Below are 20,798 nucleotides of genomic sequence, written 5' to 3'. Positions count from 1 at the left end.
GAGTGTTCCCTTTTCTCCACACCCTCTCCAGCATTTATTGTTTGTAGACTTTTCAATGAAGGCCATTCTGACTGGTGTGAGGTGATATCTCATTGTGGTTTTGTTTTGCATTTCTCTAATAATGAGCGATGTGAGCATCTTTTCACGTGTTTGTTAGCCATCTGTATGTCTTCTTTGGAGAAATGTCTGTTTAGGTCTTTTTCCCACTTTCTGATTGGGTTGTTCATTTTCTGGTATTGAGTTGTATGAGATGTGTGTATATTTTGGAAATTAATCCTTTGTCAGTTGTTTCATTTGTTATCATTCTCTCCAATTCTAAGGGTTGTCTTTTCACCTTATTCATAGTTTCCTTTGCTGTGCAAAAGGTTTTAAGTTTAATCATGTCCCAATTGTTTACTTTTGCTTTTATTTCTGTTATTCTAGGAGGTGGGTCCAGAGAAGGCAATGGAAACCCACTCTAGTACTCTTGCCTGAAAAATCCCATGGATGGAGGAGCCTGGTAAGCTGCAGTCCATGGGGTTGCTAGAAATTGGACACGACTGAGTGACTTCACTTTCACTTTTCACCTTCATGCATTGGAGAAGGAAATGGCAACCCACTCCAGTGTTCTTGCCTGGAGAATCCCAGGGATGGCAGAGCCTGGTGGGCTGCCGTCTATGGGGTCGCACAGAGTCGGACACGACTGAAGCGACTTAGCAGCAGCAGCAGCAGCAGGAGGTGGGTCATAGAGGATCTTGCTTTGATTTACGTCATCGAGTGTTCTGCCTATGTTTTCCTCTAAGAGTTTTGTAGTTTCTGGTCTTACATTTAGGCCTTTAATTCATTTTGAGTTTATCTCTGTGTATGGCATTAGGAAGTGCTCTAATTTCATTCTTTCACAAGCAGCTGTCCACTTTTCCCAGCACCATTTATTGAAGAGGCTGTCTTTGCCCCATTGTGTATTCCTGCCTCCTTTATAAAAAATAAGGTAGCCATAGGTGCATAGGTTTATTTTGGGGGTTTCCATCCTGTTCCATTGGTCTATATTTCTGTTTTTGTGCCAGTACCACACTGTCTTAATGATCATAGCTTTGTAGTATAATCTGAACTCAGGAAAGTTGACTCTTCCAGCTCCATTCTTCTTTCTCAAGATTGTTTTGGCTATTTGAGGTCTTTTCTGTTTCCATATAAATTGTGAAATTTTTTGTTCTAGTTCAGTGAAAAATGCCATTGGTAATTTGATAGGTATCACATTGAATCTGTATATTGCTTTTGGTAGTACAGTCATTTTCACAATATTGATTCTTCCTACCCAGGAACATGGAATATCTCTTCATCTGTTATGTCATCTTTGATTTCTTTCATCAGTGTCTTATAATTTTCTGTGTACAGTTCTTTTGTCTCCTTAGGTAAGTTTATTCCTAGATATTTAATTATTTTTGTTGCAATGGTGAGTGAGATTGATTCCTTAAATTCTGTTTCTTTTCACTGTTAGTATACAGAAATGCAAGTGATTTCTGTGTATTGATTTTGTATCCTGCAACTTTGCTAAATCCACTGATTAGCTCTAGTAATTTTCTGATACTATCTTTAGGGATACCTATGTATAGTATCATGTCATCTCCAAACAGTGAGAGCTTTACATCTTTTCCAATCTGGATTCCTTTTATTTCTTTTTCTTTTCTGATTGCTGTAGCTAGGACTTCCAGAACTATGTTGAATAATAGTGGTGAAAGTGGACACCTTGTCTTGTTCCTGATCTAAGGGGAATGCTTTCAATTTTTCACCATTGAGAATAATGTTTGCTATAGGCTTATCATATATGACCTTTACTATGTTGAGGTAGATTCCTTCTATGCCCAGTTTTTGAAGAGTTTTAATCATAAATGAGTGCTGCATTTTTCCAAAGGTTTTTTCTGTATCTATTGAGATTATCATATGGTTTTTATCTTTCAATTTGTTAATATGGTGTATCACATTGATTGACTTGCATATAATTGAAGAATTCTTGCATCCCTGAAATAAACCCAACTTGATCATGGTGTATGTGCTTTTGGATGTGTTGCTGAATTCTGTTTGCTAAAATTTTGCTGAGGATATTTCCATCTATGTTCATCAGTGATACTGACCTGTAGTTTTCTTTTGTGTTGTCTTTGTCTGGTTTTGGTATCACGGTGATGGTGGCCTTGTCGAATGAGTTTGGAAGTGTTCCTTCCTCTGCAATTTTTTGAAAGAGCTTTAGAAAGATAGAATTTTTAAAAAGATAGCTTTTTAAAGATAGAATTTAATAGAATTCTCCTGTGAAGCTATCTCATCCTGGGCTTTTGTTTTTTGGGAGACTTTTGATCACCACTTCAACTTCAGTGCTTGTAACTGGGGTGTTCATAATTTCTATTTTTTCCTCTTTCAGTCTTGGAAGATTGAACTTTTCCAAGAATCTATTCATTTCTTCCAGGTTATCCATTTTATTGACATATAGTTGTTCATAATAGTCTCTTATAACCTTTTGTATTTCTGCATTGTCTGTTGTAACCTCTCCTTTTTCATTTCTCATTTTGTGGATTTGATTCTTCTCTCTTTTTTTCTTGATCAGTCTGACTAAAGGCTTGTCAATTTTTTTTATCTTCTCAAAGAACAAACTTTTCATTTTATTAATTTTTACTACTGTTTCTTTATTTCTTTTTTCATTTATGTCTGCTCAGATATTTATGATTTCTTTCCTTCTACTAATTTTGGGGGCTTTTTTGTTCTTTTTCCAGTTGTTTTAGGTGTAAAGTTAGGTTGTCTTTTCAATGCTTTTCTTATTTCTTGAGGTAGGATTGTATTGCTATAAACTTCCCTTTTAGATCTGCTTCTGTTGCATATCATAGGTTTTGAGTTGTGTTTTCATTGTCATTTATTTCTAGAAAATTTTGATTTCCCTTTTGATTTATTCAGTAACCAGTTAGTTATTTAGAAACATATTGCTTAATCTCCATGTGTTTGTGTTTCCTACAGTTTTTTTCTCTTGTTTTCTAGTCTCATGGTGTTGTGGTCAGAGTAGATGCTTGACACAATTTCAGTTTTCTTAAATTTACTGTGATTTGATTTGTAACCCAAGATGTAATCTCTCCTGGAGAATGTTCCATGTGCACTTGAGAAGAAGGTGTATTCTGCATTTGGATGGACTGTCCTGAGGATATCAGTGAGATCCATCTCATCTAATGTATCATTTAAGACTTGTGTTTCCTTATTAATTTTCTGTTTTGATAATCTGTCCATTGGTGTGAGTGGGATGTGCTATTATTGTGTTACTGTTAATTTCTCCTTTTACGTCTGTTAGTGTTTGTCTAATGTATCGAGGTGCTCCTATGTTGGGTGCATAGACATTTACAATTGTTGTGTCTTCCTCTTGGATTGATCCCTTGATCATTTTGTAGTGTCCTTCCTTGTCACTTGTAGTCTTCTTTATTTCAAGGTCTATTTTGTTTGATCTGAGGATTGCTATTCCAGCTTTCTTTTGCTACCCATTTGCATGGAATATATTTTTCCATCCTCTCACTTTCAGTCTTATGTGTCTTTACATCTGAAGTGGGTTTCTTGCAGACAGCTTATAAATGAGTCTTGTTTTTGTACCCATTCAGCCAGTCTGTGTCTTTTGGTTGGAGCATTTAATCCATTTACACTTAAAGTAATTATTGATATATATGTTCCTATTGCCATTTTCTTAATTGTTTGAGGTTGATTTTGTAGATCTTTCTTTGTGTCTTATATTTCTTGACTATAAAAGTCCCTTAAACATTTGTTGTAACGCTGGTTTGGTGGTACCGAGTTCTCTTAACTTTTGCATGCCTGAAAGCTTTTATTTCTGCATCAGTTTTGAATGAAATCCTTGCTGGGTACTGTAATCTTGGCTATAGATTTTTCCCTTTCAGTACTTTCAATATATCCTGCCATTCCCTTCCAGCCTGCAGAGTTTCTGCTGAAACATCACCTGTTAAGCATATGGGGTTGCCCTTGTATATTACTTGTCACTTCTCCCTTGCTGCTTTCAATATTCTTTCTTTGTGTTTTTTCTTTGTTAGTCTGATTAGTGTCTGTCTTGTGTTTCTCCTTGGGGTTATCCTGTATGGGACTCTTTGTGCCTCTTGGACTTGATTGACTATTTACTTTTCCATGTTGGGGAAATTTTCAACTATAACCTCTTCAAAAATTATCTCATACCCTTTCTTATCCTCTTCTTCTTCTGGGACCCCTATAATCCAAATGTTGTTGTGCTTGATATTTTCCCAGAGTTCTCTGAGACTATCCTCAGTTCTTTTCATTCTTTTTACTTTATTCTACTCTTCAGAAGTTATTTCCATCATTTTATCCTCCAGCTCACTGATTCATTCTTCTGCCTCAGATATTCTGCTATTGACTCCTTCTAGAGTATTTTTAATTTCAGTAATTGTGTTGTTTGTATGTTTATTCTTTAATTCTTCTAGTTTTTTTTAGTTGATTCCTGTGTTTTCTCCATTTTGCCTTCAAGGTTTTTGATCATCTTTACTATCATTATTCTGAATTCTTTCCCAGGGAGTTTGTCTATTTCCTCTTCATTTATTTGGACTTCTATGTTTCTAGTTTGTTCCTTCATTTGTGTAGTATTTCTCTGCCTTTTCATTATTTTTTTAACTTATTGAGTTTAAGGTCTCCTTTCCCCAGACTTCAAGATTGAATTCTTTTTTCTTTTTGGTTTCTGCCTTCCTAAGCTTGGTCCAGTGGTTTGTGTAAGCTTCATATGTGGTCATATTTGTGGTGAGTTTTTATTTGTTTGTGTGCTTTCCCTCTGATGGGAAAGGCTGAATAAGGTGGTAATCCTGTCTGCTGATGATTGGTTTGTATTTTTGTTTTGTTTCTTGCTTAGATGAGGTATCCTGTATAGGGTGCTACTGGTGATAGTGTGATGCCAGGCCCTATGTTCAAGTGGTTTCCTTTGTGTGAGTCCTCACTATTTGATACCCCCTAGGGTTAGTTCTCTGGTAGTCTAGGGTCTTGGAGTCAGTGCTCCCACCCCAAAGGCTCAATGCTTGATCTCTGGTCAGGAATAAAGATTTCAAAACTGGTTTGTTATGGCATTGAGACTAAAACAAATATTCAAAAATGAGAAAACAAAGATAAACCCCAGATAAATGGCAGTTACAAGATCAGGCAAATAATAATTAAAATAATGGAATATACACATATACCTACGCCCTCAAGAGCAAAGTCAAAACAGTCCACAAAAATAAAGTACAATAGATTGACTTGGCAAACAAAGAAAATCAAAAATTATATTTACTGGTTAAGAGCAAAACTAACTGAAGCACAAAGTGGAAAACAAAACGAAAGCAAGGTGCCAAGTGGGGAGTAAAGCAACGAATACAAAACTAATAAATATGTTGAGAGAAAGGGAAGAAAGAAAAGAAAGAAAGAATAGTTACCGAAAACTAAACAGAGGTAGATGAAGAAGATTTATACACATTAAAGATTAACTGCAAGGGGAAAAGAACAGTAGGAAAGGCAAACAAAGGAATAAATGTAGAAAAAATAATTATAGGTTTAAAAAAATTAAAATTTAAAAAATGAGAAAAGAAAAAAAATAAAAAAAGGAAAGCTTCTCAGAACTGCAAAATCCCAATGGAGAGGCAGAGGTTTATGAGAGCAATAAAAAAATGTGACTGAGGACAAAAAAAGAAAAAGCTCAAAAGCTTAATTAAATTTCATAGTACCAATAAAATTGGCAACTACAATGGCGCGGGGGAGGGGGCGGGATTCCAAAAGAATCTACGGAACAATTCAAAACATGAGAATAACAAATGTTTTCCCTGAGTCACTGCTGTCAGAGTCCTTTCCCTCGATGGGAGTCACAGTCCACGTCACCTCCCTGGGACGCCCTCCAGCACTGTGCTGATCTCTGGACCTGCTGTGGGGTCAGCTCAGAGTCTAATCTGGTCCTACTCCTGTGTGTTCTTGCCTCCAATGTCCACAGCTGTCAGAACTAGTGTGTTTTCTTTTGTGAGAGCTCTCAATGATCTTTTATATATTTCATAAACAGAGAGTCTGCATAGTTGATCATGTGGATTTAATCTGCAGCTTGTACAGTTGGCGGGATGGTTTTGGGTCTTCTTCCTTAGCCACACTGCCCCTGGATTTCAATTGTGGTTTTATTTCCACCTCTGCATGTGGGTCGTCCACTGGGGTTTGCTCCTGAGGCTGCCCTGGAGGGCCTGGGTCTGCCCCAGTGAGGGCCAGGTGTGGAGGTGGGGCAGCTGCTTGGATCGCAGGGGTTCTGGCAACACCAGGAACTCAGGGGGATTGACGGCTAGGGCAGCAGGAAATATAGCGCCCTGGAAGGGTATGGCAGCCAGTATTGGCCAATATGGTCCAGTGTTCTTGCTGGAGAATGCCCCTCCCTGACAGAGAAGCCTGGCATGCCACAGTCTACAGGGTCATAAAAAGTCGGACAGTGCGGAAGGAACCCTGGGCACATAAATGCAAGACTTCTTTTTGCCTGTGACTGCTCTGCCCCAGTGAGAGTTGAGCATGAAGGTGGCGCAGCTGCTTGGCTGGCAGGGATCCTGGCGGGCCAAGTGTGCAGGGCCACGGACAGCCTCCGCCGCAGGAGTTATGGTCTTATCAGAGTCGTCTTTCCAGCCTCTTGTAGCTGGCGATCAGAAGGTGTGTTTGGCCGGTCTTTCTCTGTCGCTCTGCCCATTCGGTCACTTACAGACCCTTGCCTGGGGTTCTTCTCTGCTGTTGGGCGCTCAGGCACTTGAAGGAGCACCTTGGGTGGGGCCCTACTCTGAGGTCAGCTCCTCAGGCTGTGATGGGCCAGCCTCTCCATTGTTCAACTGCCAATGCTGGCGTGTGCGGGAGAGAGGCTACGGTGACGGCTCCACCCCCTACACGTGACTCAACAGTACCGCCTTGCTTCCATGGCTGCCCGGCTTTCCTCCGCAGGTATTTCCCACCACAATCTCCTCCCTCACATCCCCTCTCTGCAGTCACGAGCAGCCCTCGCCCGGGATTGCTCCACAATCCCTGGGGGTCTGCGTCCCTGTCCGGGGTATGTATGGCTTCAGCAAGGACTGTCTGATTCTCATTCCATTTAGGCTGCCACAGAGCAGCTGTCTCACTCTCAGCCTTAAGTGTTTCTCCTCTGACTCAGACAACCGCCCTGATGTGGGGATCGGACCCCTGCTTCAGTTCCCCAACCCGCTGAGAGCAGGGCCAATTCTATTAAGACTCCTGTTTTTCCCTCTAGTTCCTTCATCCGACCCAGTTTTCCGTGGGTCTATACACTCTTCCGCTGGTCAGATCCTCCTGTCCACTCTTAGCTGGTACTCTGCATGCACTTCTGTGTCTGAAGGTGCGTTCCTGATGTATCCGTGGAGAGAGACGGACTCCACGTCCAACTACTCCTCCGCCATCTTGTTCTTCCCTTCTTGATACTCTGAATGTTTTCTTTACCAAATTTCTTGGCACTTTCTCTATGATTGCCACCTATTTATGTCAGCCAGACAGACAGAAAAGTATTCAAGTCCCTGTGCTCAAGGAGACAAGAGTATTGATTTTATGTCTTTACTAACAATATGACCTTGACCAAGTGTTTTTAATATCTTCAGGTCCCACTTTTCTAATCTACATTTGATGACTTAAATAAAAAAAAAAAATCATACCCAATAAATTAGTGGAGATGATTAAACAAGCTAATGCATGGAAGAATCTTAGAACTTATAGTTCTTATAATCTATGTAACTCTAGTGTTTTGGTTTTCATATAATAAAAGCATTTTTTCCCTCTCTCTCCTTTTAGATTAAAATCCCATTGATTATGTTGGCAATGTCTGGGTTCCTGTTCTTTGTCCCCACCAAGTAATTCAATCCAAATCAAGGACACATTCTCATAGATTAAAACAGGTCAAGGAAAATAAATCCTGTTCTTCCACAAAACAACCATTTGCTCACTCCCAATTTTCTTTCTCCTCTAAAGTTATGATAGTCCATTATAAGAAGAGGTAAAAATCAAATATGTCTTCAAGCCTTTTACTTTTCTACCTGAAAGTCTATTGTTCCTTAGAGACCCCTTGCCAATTGATCTGACCATGGCATTTGTTCCAATATAGACCAACAGGAAGAAGGTCATTTCAAAATTTTTATAAGATGCTCTGTCTTGTAAACAATAATTGATATGTGAAGGCCAACACTCTTCCTTCCTCATAATAGCCTGTCTGCAGAAACTTGCCGTAAATTTCAGTCATCAGCCATTAGCTTTCTCGGGTCTTTTTCTCAGAGGCCATCGTCAGGTTTCCTCAAATCTGTTAGTGACTAAAAATCCTCTTTATTGTTCAGGAAAACAAAAGCTGCATTTCCTCTTCAGATATCTCAGTTCAGCTCCTGTGAAAAGGATTTATAGCACTGTTGGTTCACAGTTTCTCTTCTTTCACACCAGTTTTTTCAGGCACTCGCAAAGTTTTGCTGATTTTGACTGGCTTCAGCTTCCTCACAATGTTCCTTCCTCACTCTTAAAATTCAGGTTATTTCTTCTGTGCAGTCAGGGAATAGTTCAACCCCAATAAAGAAATCTTCCTCAAATACACACAGGTTCTTTCCATTTTTTCACCTTCTCTTTTACTTGAACATGCAGAAGTTCATAATAATTCACCTACTGATTAGCACTAGCCCTCTAGCTGTTTTTCAATCACAAAATGCAAACACAGATGTAATCAGTAATATCACAGAGAGCATTACTAAATTTTTTAGACAAATTTTTGTTTTCTTAAACTTTTAAAAAGTCTGCTTCTCTTCCCTCTTTGGCAGACCTTTAACCATTTTCAGACTTAAAAAAAAAAAAATCGGGTACCAATATCAATGAATTAAATCAAGAAAAGGCTTCCTTAAATTTGTTATGCTGCATTATCAACTGAAGACAGTCCTGACCCAAAATCCTTGTTTCCCACTTTTCTTTCATTAAAGGCTGCCAACTGTACAATGATTTAATAATCCCCTTTTTGGCATGGGGAGGAGTGCAAAAGGACGTTTGGATGAGACAAGCAAACTCATTATTCATATCAACCTAAAATGTGATCCTGTGAATTCTAGTGGTGAGAGGTTAATGGTATAATTCACTAGACTCCTTTGAATTTTAATTAAAATTATTAAAAAGATTTTGAATTTCAATATGAACTGGAGCTTTCTATATTGACTAGCAGATATATCATCACACCTAAATCTCCTTAAGCAGTAAATGAAGAACCCTGACAGTACTTCTCATTTACTTCTCATGAATTTTATTTTAAAAATACATCTGATTATGCATTTCAAATTATCATTATATTTATTAGTGGGCAATACTACCTAATATCTGTCAATAAACTGTATACACCACATCCCAAGAGCCAGACTCTCTGAATGATTTTGGTAGGTATTTTCAAAATATACACTATGGGTCAAACTTCAATTTTCAAGTATTAGAATACTCTTTATTTGTTGCATGTTCTCTTTTTGCCATGCCATGTTTAATTTCTTTAGGTCTTAAAGGAGACATTCAATGTCACCTACAGTAAAGCCTTTAGGAAATTAAATTAATCTTCCCTTTTATTATTAAATGTCAAAAGAACTTATCTCTTGGGGAATCATGCTACATAGCACCATACTAATAAAGTTGATAATAGCAAATAAGTTGGTAACAGCACATAACTATACAATGCTTATGCTGTTCTAGGCACTACTGCAAAAGTTTTACATATATTAACTTAATTAGTTCTCACAATAATCTTTTAAGTAAGTACTATTATTACCCCCACTCTTTCAGGTGATGCGTCCAAGCCAGGATTCAAAGCAGGGTGTTTGGAACTAGAAACCACAATTTATTTTAAGTAAAATCAGTTATTGTCTCCAGATCTGCATCTGTAATGAAACCTGATACCGAAAACATGAAGAATTCTCCATTTAAATAAAACTCTATGCTAAATATGATATATACAATATTGTTAGATATCATGACATGATGTCAAACATTGCAATTTTGTTTTCATACTATTAAATACCAAAAAAGAAAGAAAAAGGAACAGGATTTCAAAATTCAAAAGGTGGTTTGTTAGGTGCTTGGGAACACAAACAGTGAAGGAAAAGAGTTGCCTGGAATAACTAGAAACTCTTGACTTGTAGAGGGTTCTGTCTTTTTCAGCACATGTATGGTGAGTTTTATTCACCAATATGCTATCTGTTTTGGAGCCAAATGCTACGTAGGAGACTTCAATGGTTAGAATTTTTAGATATTTCAGTATTATTATTTGCATCACTGCAGATTCACATTGTGTGTATTCATATCAGTTCATTGAGGATATATATATAAATTCACTTTTATTATTTTTTCCTCAAAGATGGTAATAAATAATGATTTTTTTATAATAACTTTCTTATAATCAACCTTGCTAGAAAACATCAATTCCATTTGATTGGGTGTGCTTGTATTCATAATTACAAACTCAAAATTCTCAAGATAATTCTGAACTATCAAGCCTCATTACATTGCTTATAATAAAGATTTAACTTATTTACATAATAGCTATGCTATTTAAAGCATATATTCCATATGCTTTAGTGAAGAAAATTCATCATGTTTTGAAAAATATTTCAAAAGTGATCTCACTGTCTGTATTCTTCTTTTACAAGCATCTTTTAACATTGCCAGTGAACAGACGGATGTAGAAACAATTAACAGCAGAAAAGAACAGACAGAATCTCAACTGAAGGATTTAAACCAGCAGGTAAAGATGGATTCATGGTTTACCAAGGCTCAATCCATAGTTTGAAACAGCAGGTGAAAAGGAGACATGATTCAGGAGAAGGGGATATTATTTTAAAGAAGTAGTCAGTCACACTGAGAAGTATCTTTAAATTAATGATGATCACATACTAAACTGACTTATTTAAGAGAATCAGTTGGTGTGTTTTTAGTTTCTGTTTTGCTTTTCTTTCCCCTCTTCCTAGAAGCATGAAAATCCAATTCTTTTTAACCCTGCTGATTTTTTGACATTTTCCATTTGGCAAATAAAAGGAATTTCTCTCCCTCTATGGTGTTTCTAATGGGCCTGAAACCCATGTGATTACATGGCTTCCTTCTTCACACTAGGCTTGGCATCAATAACGCTTTCAGAAATAATGTGTAGATCTCCTTAGATCAAGTGCTAATTTCTGCAAGTCCTGGCTAAAAAGCTATTATTCTTGGCCTCCCTTATTCAACATGAGATCTAAGAAGAAAATACTTTTGCCGCTTACGTTTTTGCAGTTATATTATTCAGAAAATTAAAATTATGTTAATGGAATGTCAAGATCAAGTTATAAAATGTTCTTTGTGGGGCGCAACTCCCACTGGCTTAGAACAAACAGAACATGTTTCAAGGTTCCTAACCCGACTGCCTAGAAGAATCATCCAGGAAACTTTCAAACTAAAAAATATCGGCACCCAGATTCCAGCTTCAGAAAGGCTCAGTCAAGAGTTCTGGAGTAACACCTGGTATTGAATAATTTTAAAATATCTCCAGGTTAATACTAACATACAATCAGGAGTTAAACCATTTGCTTACTCTACCTAACATTCATATAATTGAAAAGTTTAAAAAAAAAAAAGGCATTGGTGAAATCGATGTTTTGAGGTGAAGTCACATGAAATATTTTCATTTAAATAAAAGTTGTTTACCAGGGTAAGACAGTCATGCTGGTTTAACATTTCATGCTTAGCAAAATTCAACTTCATGACCAAAGTTTAAAGTCAGCTCTTGCAAAGTAATCCTTCTTTCTGTTATATCCCACAAGCAATTTATCAGTAAGTCAAAATATTCAGAAAGCTTGATCTCTTCTTACTGACCCCACTCCAACCATACTTACCCAAGCACCATCCTGTTTTACAATCCAGGTCTGCTAACTGGTCATTGCCCTTTCTTTCTTAAATGTCACCTTCTCAATGAGATCTATCCCAATCACCCTGTTTAAATCATAGCTGCCCTCCCAGCACTCCTTAAGTTACTCTCCTTTTTCTCTTTTTACAACACTTACATTTTGAATTCTACATAATAAGATAATTTATCATTTTTATTGTATAGCATCTCCTCCTTTTAGACTGTGAGTTCCATAAAAGCAGAGTCCTTTACCTACTTCCTTTAGTGATCTATTTTAACGGCCTGAATGTGTGTGTCACACAGTAGGGAACACTAATAAATACCTATTGAATGCCTAATGTGTGTAAAGTGACTGAATAAATACAAACAGCAACCCTGTGGGGTTATGTTTTTTAGTTGCAATTGATAATATCTTTACAATGTGGTAATATCTTATTTTTGTAGAACTGTTATTATATTTCTAATTAGTTCTTCACATCAAATGTTATTTACTGTTTTGATAGCTTCAACATCCTGGCAGCCCCTCCAGTCCCTCAGATAATTTTCACACAGGGACACAGATATACAAAATAATCTGTTAACATATTAAGAAGGCTTTTCCATAAAACTATTCCCTATCCCTAAAATCATTGTCATGTCATTCTTGTAGATACAACTTTCTACTTCATCTTCATATTATTGTGTAAAATGAACCACCTCCATTACATATCAAGCAACTTAATTGTCTTCCTATTATTCTTCATCAGGATATTGGCACCAGGATACTTTATCAGGGCCTTAAGTGATTTCTAAATTGGTAATTTCACCAATTAAAGTGATTCAATAATATACCTAACTTGATTCAAAAGCTTGTGAAAGAAGCTAACAACTTCAAACACAAATAAATGCTGCATCTCTTCTCCTTCCTAATAGTAAATGTAATTCTTTTGTTTTTGGCTGATGTTTCTCACTTGTCATTTTATTAATTCAGCAAATACTTTGTAGTGCCTGTCTCTGTTCTAGGAACTTAAGTTTACAATGAATAAATCACAGGGCGATCCCTCTCTGTGAGTTCACAGGCTCATCTTTTGATTCAGTGACAACTCAACAATTGATTACATCTGAGTGCTAGATATGCCTGGTCTATGCAAAACTTGAGGGGCTTCCCTGGTTGCTCAGCCACAGAGAATCCACCTGCCAATGCAGGAGTCACGGCTTTGAACCCTGGGTCAGGAAGATCCCTTAGAGTAGGAAATGGCAACCCACTTCAGTATTCTTGCCTGGAGAATTCCAGGAGAGAGGAGCCCGGTGGGTTACAGTCCATGTGTCACAAAGAGTCGGACTTGACTGAGCTACTAAGCGCACACACACACACGCAAATCTTGATTAGATGCATCACTAAAGATACATGGACACATTTTAAAATAAAGAATAGCAAATGCAAATACCAGCCTCCTGCTTATGAACATACTTGCTCTGACTGAGATTCTATCGCCCTGAGAATTAACAAAGCTTATCAGCGTTGGAGACATCAGACCTGGACATCCGTCTTTCAACTCCATCACTTCCTGCTTGTGTGACCTGGAGAATGCTACTTCAGTTCTGTACCTCTCACAGTTTCTATATCTACCAAATGCAAATAGCACTTCACAGACCTGTATCAAAATCCTGTAAAGCTGCGTCAGTTTACATTCCCACCAACAGTGTATGAAAGTGTATGAAAGTCGCTCAGTCATGTCCGACTCTTTGTGACCCCATGGACTACAGAGTCCATGGAATTCTCTAAGCCAGAATACTGGAATGAGTAGCCTTTGCCTTCTCCAAGGGATCTTCCCAACTCAGGGATTGAACCCAAGTCTCCCACATTGCAGGCGGATTCTTTACCAGGTGAGCCACAAGGGAAGCCCCAACAGTGTATGAGGGTTCCCTTTTCTCCACATCTTCTCCAATATTTATTGCTTGTAGATTTTTTGATGGTGGCCATTCTGTCTTGTGTGACATGATACCGTATTTGATTTGGTCATAAATCCTCTCTAGAGTAGAGGGTATAGAACTTCAACCCTAAGAAGGAGACCAGTTGCATCAGAGATAATGTTCTTTGCTGGGCTTCGCTTGTGGCTCAGCTGGTAAAGAATCCGCCTGTAATGCGGGAGACCTGGGTTCGATCCCTGGGTTGGGAAGATCCCCTGGAGAAGGGAACGGCTACCCAGTCCAGTTTTGATTTGCACTTTTCTAATAAATAGTGACGTTGAGCATCTAGAACTCTACTCAATGCTCTGTGGTGACCTAAATGGAAAGGAAACCCCCAAAAGAGGGGATATATGTATGCATATGGCTGATTCACTTCACTCTGCAGCAGAAACTGACACAATATTGCAAAGCAACTATATCCCAATAAAAATTGTTAGAAAAGTCCTGTAAAGCATCTACAACAATATTAACCAATAGTAAGTATTCACCAAATTATAGTTGTTGTTAAGTTACATATAGCAAAGGAGAAAAAAAGAACCCAATACTCTCTAGCTATAACATCAGGAAACTGAAAAAAACAATTCTTGAAAATAAAGACTCTGCAAAAGTACTTTACTAGCAAAGAAAGTGAAAGCTGCTCAGTCATGTCTGACTCTTTGCAACCCCATGGACTATACAATCCATACAGTCCACAGAATTCTCCAGGCTAGAATACTGTAGTGGGTAGCCGTTCCCTTTTCCAGGGGATCTTCCCAACCCAGGGATGGAACCCAGGTCTCACACATTGCAGGCGGATTCTTTACCAGCTGAACCATGAAGGAAGCCCAGCAAAGAACATTATTTCTGATGCAACTGATCTTCTTAGGGTTGAAATTCTATATTCTCTACTCTAGAGAGAATTTATGATCAAATCAAATTAGGATAAATTCCCTTACTCTGGTCCCATATTAACTAGTGTTTTCCCTTGCCTACTTGTCAAAGTCATAATTGTGTGACTCACATTGAACTCTACCACTTTACTGCAAGCCTCAATGCAGCAGGAGATGGGTCTTAGCATTCTATAGCATAGTCTCCTTCCTACTGAATGCCTAGCACACAGGGCATGAGACACAGCTAGGTACATGATGACATTTGTATTTAATTGTAATGCAATCTCACAGTTCCCTGGTGGTCTAGTGGTTAGGATTTGGCCACTGTGGCCTGGGTTCCATACCCAGTCAGGGAAGGTGTGTTTTTGGCAGCTTCTCAAATGGTTCAAGCGGTAAAGAACCCACCTGTCCAGGCAGGAGACATAAGAGATGCGGGTTTGATCCCTGGGTCGGGAAGATCCCCTGGAGGAGGGCACGGCAACCCCCTCTAGTATTCTTGCCTGGAGAATCCCATGGACAGTAGAGCCTGGCGGGCCGCAGTCCGTAGGGTCCCAGAGTTGGACATGACTGAAGCAACTTAGCATGTAGTGCAATTAGTGAGAAGTTTGTAATTTGCCTCATAGAAGGTCTGTTTAATTTTTTGTGTGTAGCTAAGTCATGTTTGAAAAATGTAGGTGCCAATATCCTGAGAAACAAAGCAGATCCCTTGTAATAGCTTTTATTTTTATCCATAAACTTGTCTTATCTGTTCTGATTTTTATTGGTTTTCTTACTTTCATTTTATTTTTCAGAGAATTGCCTCCCTAGAAACTATTATTCCCAGAAATACTGAAGAGCAGTCTTCATCAGCTGAGAAAAATGAAACTGATATTCCTAAAGAGAAAAGCCAGGTACGGTCACAGGGGATTAGGAATAAGCTGAGAGAAGGATGCAGTTCCCAGGGCTGCTGACCACTCCTTTCGTGTGCCATTGTCTGGGATGTTCTAGGCCAAGTCCTTCCCTGACATATGTTGAACCCTCACCATGACCCTAGGTGGGCCTCCTATTACTGCTTCCATTTTGTCAATGAAGAAGCGTGTCTCAGTTGAAGTTTAGAATTCTCAGAGGCAGATGTTGGTAAGAAGACAAGATGGGTTTTCAGCCCAGGACTCCCTGACCCCTCATCATGACAGTCCTGAATGTCTCATGAATGTCCTTTCATAATCTTGATCCTGGATTCAAATAAGAATAGTTTTACCTATCGTACAAACCAAAAATAGACTCATGACTTAAGCCAAACAATGGGTATATTTTTTTTTCCAATTTGCAAAGAGAAAAAAAACAAACTATTTCATAATTACAACTTAGTTTCAGAGAGCAATTTCTTTTTCCAAAATAGTAATGTTGGGAAAGCTTATCTCTACAGTAAGAAGGAAAAAAATATATCCTGTAGTATTATAAATTAACATTCAGTAGTGAGCTTGCTTAGGATTTCCTGAGACATAGAAGAAAATAAAATTGCATAGGAAAAATGACTTGTAGCAGTTGACATCTGGGAAATACTTCCACATTATTTGCAGTATCTTTCTATCAGATTCTGCTGCTCCTACTGTGGGTGCTCACTGCTGTCTGACTCTGTGACCCCACAGACAGGTTCCCCTGTCCATGGCATTTTCCAGGCAAGAATTCTGGAGTGAGTTGCCATTTCCTACTCCAGGGGATCTTCCCGATCCAGGGATCGAACCTGTGTCTCCTGCATCTCCTGCACTGGGAGACAGATTCTTTATCACTGTGCCACCTGAGAAACCCCTCTATCGTGTACACAGATAAATAATTGGTAAATAAAAACTAAAATAGGTACATTCATATATTCAGTGTTGTAACTGATACACTAATAAAAACGCTAGATTAAGTTGAATGCAGTGAAAAGCTTCTAGCCAATTTACTGGATGGTGTGAAAAGTGCTAGAAAAAGTTGACTATTTAATTATATAAAGTCTCTAGTTTTCATGACTTCACAACAATTTGCAAATTATAATTTTAGGTATTATCAGTTCTTAAGACTATAGTAGAGGGATGTTATGTTACACTAACCCTCATGTTTTTGGGGAATAAATTGAAACACGAGCAGGTGATTTATATAAAGTGACTCCAATTGCCAATAGGGCCAGAAATGGGAAAAATATTCCTTTTTGCAAAATGTACCCCACATTCCTATCCATCACATGCATATATCAAAACCTTTGCTTCTCATCACTATACTATCAGGAGTTTCTGGGTATTGAAGAATGTGGTTAAATGGTACTATCAAAAAATAAATAGGTTGAAATTTTGTTTAAAGAGTGGGGTGACATCAATACATGAAAAAATCTAGGGAAATAGTAAAATAATGGAACTCTGAGAAGAAAGAAGAAGGAATCTTATTCTTTCAAAAATGGTGCTGCAGTCATCCTTCAGAGTAACAGTTTTCATTTCCTTAAAACTTATGGTCTGTCCTCAAATATTTTATTTGCGATGACCTTCAATATGAGAATTATTAATTCACAGCACATTGCTACAAGTAAATGCTGAAACTTAATTTCTTGAAGATATAGTATCAAGCATAATAAAGCAACACATTCATAAGCTATGTTTTTGCTCAACTCTTATATAGTACTACTGATCTGAATCTTGCTTCATTACTTAACATCATTTTGTAACTCAGTTGGATACATTCAGTTTATGTGGTGTGTGTGTGTGTGTGTGCGTGCGTGTGTGCATGTGTGTGCGTGTGTGTGTGCGTGCGTGCATGTGTGTGTGTGTGCGTGCGTGCGTGCGTGCATGTGTGTGTGTGTGTGTGTGCATGCGTGCGTGCATGTGTGTGTGTGTGTGTGTTTTCCAGAACACTACGGCTCTGTTCTAACCTTGACTGTCCTAATGTTCTTTCTTTTGGATGTCTTTTAGATTAAAACAATTGCAAAGCACAAACGTGGATTGCCAGTAAAGTTGACCTTTCTTTAATATTGGATTACAACCTGTTTCTATAAAAGCGAGTATTGCTGTCCTAAATCTTGGTTCCAAGAAACAGGTGCTTCCTTAGCTTATTACTGGTTAAGTGAAGTGAAGTGAAAGTCCTTCAGTCGTGTCCGACTTTTGGCAGCCCCATGGGCTAGCCATGGAATCCTCTAGGCCAGAATACTGGAGTGGGTAGCCTTTCCCTTCTCCACAAGATCTTCCCAACCCAGGAATCGAACCGGGGTCTCCTGCATTGCAGGCGGATTCTTTACCAACTGAGCTATCAGGGAAGCCTGTTACTGGTTAAGACAACATTTAATTAGGCATTTACAGGGCTGGACTGAAGAGTCTCTATTGGTACAGAATATCTTTATGCTACTATTGCTTCGGGTTTCCACGGAAGAAAACAGGCACCGACAAAAATAACCAGCCATGGGTATTCATGTAGAAGAAGAAGGTCGTTCTACGCAGACCCGAGACGTTCGACTCTGCCGGTTCGTGCGGTCTGGCTGACTGTATTTAGAATCAGGCGGCCTCCACCCTTGACTTCTCAGAGAACGCTAAGCAGGGCAGATGCCTGGTTTGAACGGCTGACAGCAGTTCCGCCAGGTTGCTGTTCCCTAGTCCCTGCTGCCAGCGGCATGCCTGTCCCCCTGCCAGCCCCACGCCCACCGCTGCCGCCTCCTGCTGCTGCCAGCTGCCGGGAGACAGCCCCGGCCAGGGGAGGGCAGACAGCCCCGGCCAGGGGAGGGGAGACAGCCCCCGCCAGGGGAGGGGAGACAGCCCCCGCCACGGGAGGGGAGACAGCCCCGGCCAGGGGAGGGGAGACAGCCCCGGCCAGGGGAGGGCAGACAGCCCCGGCCAGGGGAGGGGAGACAGCCCCCGCCAGGCACACGCTGGGCCGCTGCCGGCTCCGCAGCGGGCCTCCCTGCCGCAAGGCAGCCTCTGCACCCTGGGTCAGCCCTGCTGTCGCGAGCGGAACATCAGCCGACCAGTTGCGGAAAATTAACTTTCCCACAGAGCCCCCTTCCCTGAGCTCCTCTTTTGAGTGAGATGCGGTTTAATTTTCTCCTTTGAGACAGCGAGCGTATTTCATGGAAAGGGATTCTTTGGCTGCAGCGGGTACATTGACTGAGGTGCCCGCGAAACAGGTTTGCTACTCACACATTGACCACAATTTTCTTGCACTTAGTAAGGTCACTGGGCAGAAACAACTAAATTTGAAATCTGGACTCCAGATTTGAAAAAAGGAAAGGAACTGTAAATAATCTTCTTCTAATGTATACACAAAGTCATATGTTAACAAGAGAAACTTCAGGATTCATAGCTTCCATGCTTTTCATCTCCCCAGTATATATTAGTCTGGGCAGAATTCTCAAAGTCTTGAACAAACTGCTACCTAAAAATCTATACATTCTTTTTAAATAGTAGTCAAATGCCTACTGTGCTGTAGGGTGTTAGCACAGATGAAGAGATATAAAAATGGTTTCCAAAAAATGGTTTCTGTTCATAAGTAATTTTGAATGTATTTGAGGACCCCAATAACGTTATACAGAGTATTGGCAACATGAAAAAGTCAGCTCTCATTGTATAGCATGGTGTATGTGCACATACGGCGCCAGGGATTTAAGGGAAGGTAACTGGTTTCTACACTGAACTCTGAAAGCTTCTGAAGGAAATGGGCCTTGAGTTGGGATGACTAATTAGTGAATCTGTGGTAGACAATGTTGTGCCCAGATTGTGAACCCTCTTGAATACCCAGGTTAGGGACCCTGGATTTTACGATATCAGCGATGGGAAGTGATTGAAAGTGTCTTGGGTAGAAAAGTAACATGATAAACTTTGGAACAGGTTGAACCACATGTATTTCCCCTTTTTTTCAAGTCAAAAGCATTCAGTATCTGTGCTTTCTTAACGTTCAACCTGATATAAAAAAACAAGATGAAGAGAAAAGAACAGGGAAATTTTCTTTTCTCAAGAACACATTTTGTTCTATCAACACATTTGCCAAATTACTCCCTTTACCAGTGTCTACTTTCTTAAACAAAGAGATGAAAAGAATAAGGAAAAAAAAAAAAAAAAAGATGAGAAGATAGAACCAAAGGAGAAGGAAACAAAAAGGCAGAAAATTGGGAAAAATCGTGGAGCATCTTCAACTATGTTGTTGGAAAGTTCTCAAGCAAATCTGCACAAACACTCTTGTTAGGTCACAAGAAATAGAACAGCTCTGTTAAATCTACACAAGGGTACATTTTAAGTTCAACAAAATATAATTTGAAGGTTATATTTTTCCCCTTCCTTCCCCAGTTAGCTGTTATTTACCTTTTCTTAAAAAATTTCACTTTTTCAGGCTCTAAAGAAACTTGTTTTTTAATCCACTACTTTAAAGATATCAGAGGATATCTATTTCCTTGCATCGTATTTGGTGGAAGAATTGGATTTTCTGCTAATCTTCAGATGATGCAATTGAAATGCCAAATATTTGACTTCACGGAATATAAGCACAACGTCCTGCTACCCCATAATCGTCACAGCTGGCATCATTTAACTGTCGGTCCACACTCCAGGACATTTCAGCTCCACAGGAGAGTCTAAGGAGCCCAGTTCAGGCATGGTATCAGCAAAAGTATTCTTATTGTTGATCATGTATAATACCATGCAGAGCCTCCTGCCATGATGAACACCCCACACTGACTTCCAAATCCCCATTCATCTGGCCCACATCTTTCTGCTCCTTCTTCTCTGCTGCTATTCTTCTCCCAAAGGACATTTTCTCTAAGGCCATTACATAAAGGAATGTTATTTCCTTGCCCCTTCTCCACTTTTCTTTACTTTTCTTTCTCTACTTTTCTCTGAAACAACTAGAGGGAAACAGAGGAGATAATATAGTAGTCAATGGTAAAATCACAAAGAGAATACTAGCACGAGAATTGTAACAGTCATTCAGGTTCTATTCAAATAAACTGGGTCTAGGCATGCTCCTAGATGGACACGCAGAGAGTCAGACACAACTGAACTGAACTGAACTGGGGCATGCTCCTGTCTACATTTTTACCTTGTTCGTTCATTGGCATAATGTTCTCCATGAAATTTGGAGTCTATTAAAAACTCTCTCTTTCTTTCCTA

At 39.2% G+C, this 20,798-nt stretch overlaps 1 long non-coding RNA gene across 1 annotated transcript; it reads left to right on the top strand.

The window, feature by feature from the left end:
- The first annotated feature begins 6,899 nt into the window (after positions 1 to 6,899).
- Positions 6,900 to 15,585, top strand: LOC139030272 (uncharacterized). Its single transcript, XR_011482581.1, has 3 exons — positions 6,900 to 7,045; positions 10,656 to 10,750; positions 15,492 to 15,585. It is a non-coding gene; the product is annotated as an uncharacterized lncRNA (long non-coding RNA).
- Positions 15,586 to 20,798: the final 5,213 nt, after the last annotated feature.

The sequence above is a fragment of the Odocoileus virginianus genome, chromosome 21, assembly GCF_023699985.2.
Source record: "Odocoileus virginianus isolate 20LAN1187 ecotype Illinois chromosome 21, Ovbor_1.2, whole genome shotgun sequence".
NCBI lineage: Eukaryota > Metazoa > Chordata > Mammalia > Artiodactyla > Cervidae > Odocoileus > Odocoileus virginianus.
Note: the sequence above shows the minus strand (reverse complement) of the source record. Positions and strands in the feature narration are given on the sequence as shown.